The sequence below is a fragment of the Lactuca saligna genome, chromosome 9 (assembly GCF_052625555.1).
Source record: "Lactuca saligna cultivar CGN05327 chromosome 9, ASM5262555v1, whole genome shotgun sequence".
In the NCBI taxonomy this organism is placed as follows: domain Eukaryota; kingdom Viridiplantae; phylum Streptophyta; class Magnoliopsida; order Asterales; family Asteraceae; genus Lactuca; species Lactuca saligna.
Window position 1 is genome coordinate 5,656,436 of NC_136425.1, and position 5,661 is coordinate 5,662,096.

Genomic DNA, 5,661 nt, shown 5'->3' on the forward strand with positions numbered 1-5,661 from the left:
TGGTCGTCATCGATACTCTGCTGAATGACTAGAATAACACCAATAACACCAATAACACCGAGGCCTCTCATCTGTTTATTACACACCAATTACCTACCCATGTTCTACCCAACATATTAGTAGATAAAAATATACGTTTTTATACATAGTTTAAAAACCTGTATAACATGTTTTAATCAACACATATTCCACATAACAGATGAGGCATACACACATAACACGTATTTCATAGAGAATACATCAGATCTAATAGATAGAAGAGAGTGAATATACACTCACACGTATAACAACCAAATATATACACCTAACACGTATTTTATATGAAATACTTCATAATATTGCGTTGGAATGAAAATAACTACACACTCACTTGATCAAAAGATGATCGGGCAGCACTACGGCTTGCAGAAGAGGTGTTTCTCCGTAGATCTGGAAGATCTTCACAAAACCGGGCTCCTCGCGGGCAGCGTTTCGGCTCGGGAATAACGCTCTTCGGGATTCTCGGGGCTTCGGATCTTGCTTCGGGGCTCGGGAATGATACCGGGGCTTTGGGGCATAAACGACACGCAAAACGAGGCAAAACTTAGAGAGAGGGAAGAGTTTGAACAAGAGAAAATGGCTGAATTCGAGTTCTATTTATAGGCTGCTGGGTCTGGGATTACGCGGGGCGTACTCAAATTATGCGGGGCGTACTCGGGTTACGCGGGGCGTACTTTGACATCACTGCGTGCGTCGACTGGTGGCACTCGAGTATTGGTCAGACAAGTTGCATCCGACTGAGTACGCGGGGCGTACTCAAATTACGCGGGGCGTAATTGACTTGTCAAACTTCTAAATTGCGTAACTTTCGCATACGAGCTCCGTTTTCAATGTTCTTTATATCCACGTGAAGGTCAGACCATACTCTACAACTTTCATTTAGACTCCGTCGGCTAATTTTGACTTTTATTTTTATTATTTATTTTTAGAAGGCCGGGACAGAAAAACTTCGTTATAAATTCATAACTTCTTCTTCTGACGTCCGTTCTCGCCTAACTTTTCATTGCTTCGCTACTAACAACAAGATCTTCGATTCTCATTTAGATTGTTTCGGCTAAAAACCGCTCGATCTCAAATCGAGTATTCGGGCTGCATACTGCCACGTTGAAACTTCAGAAAATCATAACTTCCTCATACGAAGTCAGATTTGGGCGTTCCTTTTATGCACGCTCTCGGTTTAATGAAGTCTACGACTTTCGTTTAGATTGCTAAGGCTAAATATCGCTCTATCTTAAATTCATATTTTACGTCACTCGTCGTCGTGTCGGTTCTGTCGCGAAACTTCGACAGGTCATAACTTCTTCGTTATAACTCGGATTTTGGCATTCCTTATATCCCCGGAATCCTTGTTTCGACCACTACAACTTTATGCAAAGATGTCGGGCTTATCTCACACTTAAATTTTGACGCTTATTTTATTCTTAATTCATTAAATTATAAAAATTAAGAAAATACACACATAAATCACATAATTCAAATAATTCACAAATAATACATTCTTATTATTTCAAGTTGAGTTACAAGGTTAACCTAGACTATTACATTGCTAAAAATGGCAAGCCTAGAAACACGGGCGTTACAATTTGTTAATTTGTTATGTGATTAATAAATTAATATGATATCAATAGTTAAATAATTGAATTTTTAATTTATATGAATAAAAAAATAATTAGAAATTAACTAGAATTAATTAATTATTAGTCAGAATTAATATGTAATTAATTTAGGATTAATTAGAATTAATTTTGGGAGCTCTTCTAGGGTTTCTAGAAGGCTCCTGGTTGCATAAAATGAAAAATTTTGAATTAGGGTTTCTAGAAGGCTCCTGGTTGCAAGTTATCTAAATTATAAATAAGACCCCTTGCGTTACAATTTTCGTTCGCGACATTCCTTATTAGCATACGAACGAAATTTCCCTCATATCTTCTCTCTCCTCCTTATTCTAGGGTTTCTGGTTTTGGGTGTGAGCCATTAGAGTCATCATCATTTTAGTGTTAATTTTCTAAGACCAACAAACACAAAAGATTGAAGTGATTTGCTTGCTACAACAAATCAAAGGTATGTAACAATAATTCTTGTATTTTGATTACAATAGGGTTTCATTAGGGTTCATGTTAGTTTTTTTGTTCATTATATGTTACATTCAAAGTGTTAAGACATAGACCTTTTAGGTTGCATGTTCCCTTAAGTGTTAAGTGAAATTTCGAAAGCACATAGTTTTGTAACCTGTAAAACCCATCAAATACCAGAAGTAATTGTTCACAGGAAAAACATACTTGAATGTGTTATACACAACATAATACAGACTCGAAATTGTAGATTGAGGTCTGTGAACTGCAGTGCCCTAAGACATAAATTGTCGTGGTATGGGTCTGTCTTGAAGATACAACTATCAACTGAAGAACAAATCTTGAATATGTCAAAAATCACTATGTTCCTTTCATCTTTAGAAAACAATTGCAAGAGTTTTGTACTGTAATATGATTTCTATAACCCTCCACAATGACTGAAAACAAATATTTATAGGCTTTGATTCTGATAATTGGAAACTATCAAAAACCAAAAATAATTTCCAAAATACCATTAAATATTCTTTTGACATAAACCTAATTTGTGTCCAATTAGGCTAGTTTAAATCCATGACCCAACACATTCAACTTAACACAATGTTTTATCCATAATGATAAACTTCAACTTAACACAATGTTTTATCCATAATGATAAACTAATAATGCTTAGGATTATAAAGAAAAACTTTTTCTTTCTTGCTTGCGATGTATATCAATTCGAACAATACATTTTCTATTATCAAAAGTTCCAATAGATATATGTTTGTCATTAGAGATGTTTTAGTTGACTATTGTCATATATAATTTTTTTTGAAGTTTAATTATAGAAATATTAATAACATAGAATACTAAATAAATATAAATTAAAAATAATTAAAATATTGGCAAGTTGAAATGAGGTTGAAAATGTTAATCCAAATCCAACTTAATTAATTTTATTTAATTAATTAGGTTAAACATATAAAATTAAACGAATCGAAAATCCGAATATAATGTACTATTACTGATTATTAGGTTGAGTATGGGTAATTGACAACTCTAATAAATTTTTATGTGTTATAAATCGAAGAGATGTGAGTAAAAATTAAAAGTAAAAAAATAAGAAAAATAAGTGTAAAACAGTAATATAATACTAATATTGTGTATAGATAACGCGTAGGTAAGATGGACTCACTCAACCTTAAATCTCCACAACAAAACCTCTGCTATATTGCATTTGTAATTTACACGTACATATATTTTAGTGTAATTTACCTTTACGAATAAACACCTATTAAAAATAAAATGATACAAATCTCACAACTGTCCAAAATTGATGAGAAGTGATATTTCGTCGGCTTGTACGCCAATTATATTCTTGTCGTCATCCTCTCTCGAGCGTTGAAACGGTAGTACAAATGTACAATTTTATATTTATTCTCATTTAAAGTCTATCTGTATTTATTAGTAATTTTTAGAGTGTAACAGTCTAAAAGTGTAATAATAGAACTTTAACAATATTATAAGAGCTAAGTCTATATTGTTAGATAATTATTTTTTAATTGTCATCAATAAATGACTCTTACTTTTGTGTTTTTGAATTAAGAAAGTACTTTATTTTCAAACATCATATTTTGCAAATTGCATTAATATTTACAAATATGACATATTTTTGACAAAATGACATTTTCGCAAAAGATTATTTATTTAAGAAATTACGTATGTAAGCCACTATACTTACATGGGATACTTATGTAGGAGAGGCAAGACGAAGCTGCAAATTTGGTCAATGTTGTTTTTAAAATTCAAAAAGATTTTATCTTGTACCACTAGTTTAAAATCATAAATTTTTGTAGATTTGGTTACTCTCAAACTTGAGTATTTTATTTGTATTGGGTCCAAACTCTATTTGAAAATACTAATATACCCATGAAAGGAATTTTAATTTTAATTTTCATTTCCTTATTTTACTAATGTTAACACAAAATTAAAATCCTAATACACCCTCAATCTCTATACCCACTCTTAGAGTCCTAGGCATTTTTTTCTTTCTCTATTTTCTGATGGGTCTACTTTTGTGTTCATCTTCTTCGATTTCCGGCTAAGGGCACACCAATGTCCGGCAAGGCATACACCTAAAAAACTCACATCTCCAAGAAGAAGAAGATGACAAAAATGAAGAAAAGTAATAATGATATTTAAAATACATCCAATTTCTCTATTTTTTTTTCTATTTTTTTCTTGTTTTTCTTATGTTCTCCTTATCCTTATATAGAAGAAGACCCAACTTCAATGTGGGATAACTCTATCATGATATTTAAAATACATCACATAATTTGCGTTTATCATGGATTTTTGTTCTAGCATCGATGCGGGATAAGCTAGGATGCTAGAAAAATAAAATTGCCAACTAGAAGTAGCAGAAATCAAACCTAGGTCTTTTTCATATAAGAGGCAACGACTTACCAAGCCACCAAGATGTAATATGTGTTAATATATCTCAGAATATATATATATATATATATATATATATATATATATATATATATATATATATATATATATATATATATATATATATAATTTTATTATGTATTATTTAAACTTACTTCGTTTCGGTTCGATTTTTCTCGGTTTCTTAATTTATGAAACCGTCCCAAAACGAAATTTTTGGTTTTTTGAAAATCTTAAACCCAAACCGTCGATTTCGAAGTTGGTTTCGTTTGTTCGGTTTCCGAGTTAGGTTTTGCTCACCCTTAGATACAAGCCACGAGATAGATCTTAAGGGTTATAATGAACAAAATCAGAAGCAAGCTAAGACAACCCATCTTCATTCCCTAAAACACCCTCAAGATACTCGATCTTAAGACAACCCATCTTCATTCCCCAAAACATCCTCAAGATACTAGATCCTTTTCACAACATCAGCCATATCAGACAACTTAAGTTTGTAACCAAGCATCACCAACAACTCATTAATGTTGACATCTTGCTCTTCAACCACATTCCTCAACTTCGATTTCTCGATCACATATTAAAAACCAGAAGCAGAGACGGTGACGGTGATCTCATTTCATTTTTTTTCTTCTTTTTCTTCAAATTCTTTTATGTAGATCTTAAATCCATCGATCAGGATCGGGAAAAGGGTTATGGTTTAACAATCTGTGAATAGGTGGCATAATTTGAGTATTTGTGACTGGGGGAACGATAATAGTGCTAATGATTATCAAAGAGAAAAATGATATGGAAAACGATGAAGAAGATAAAGAAGGATCGATGTACATGTCTCAGAGAGATATATATATATATATATATATATATATATATATATATATATATATATATATATATATATATATATATGGGGGTATGATAATTCTTCTTCTTCTTATTATTATTATTATTATTATTATTATTATTAAATCAATAACGTATTAAAATAAATATAAAAAAAATATTTAAAAAAATTAAAAAGGGTAAAATAGTAATTTCAACTTTTTTAGGACCAAAACCACGAAAAATTCTTGATTTTAAACATTCCATGTAAGTCGAAAACTTTTTGGAACTTATCCAC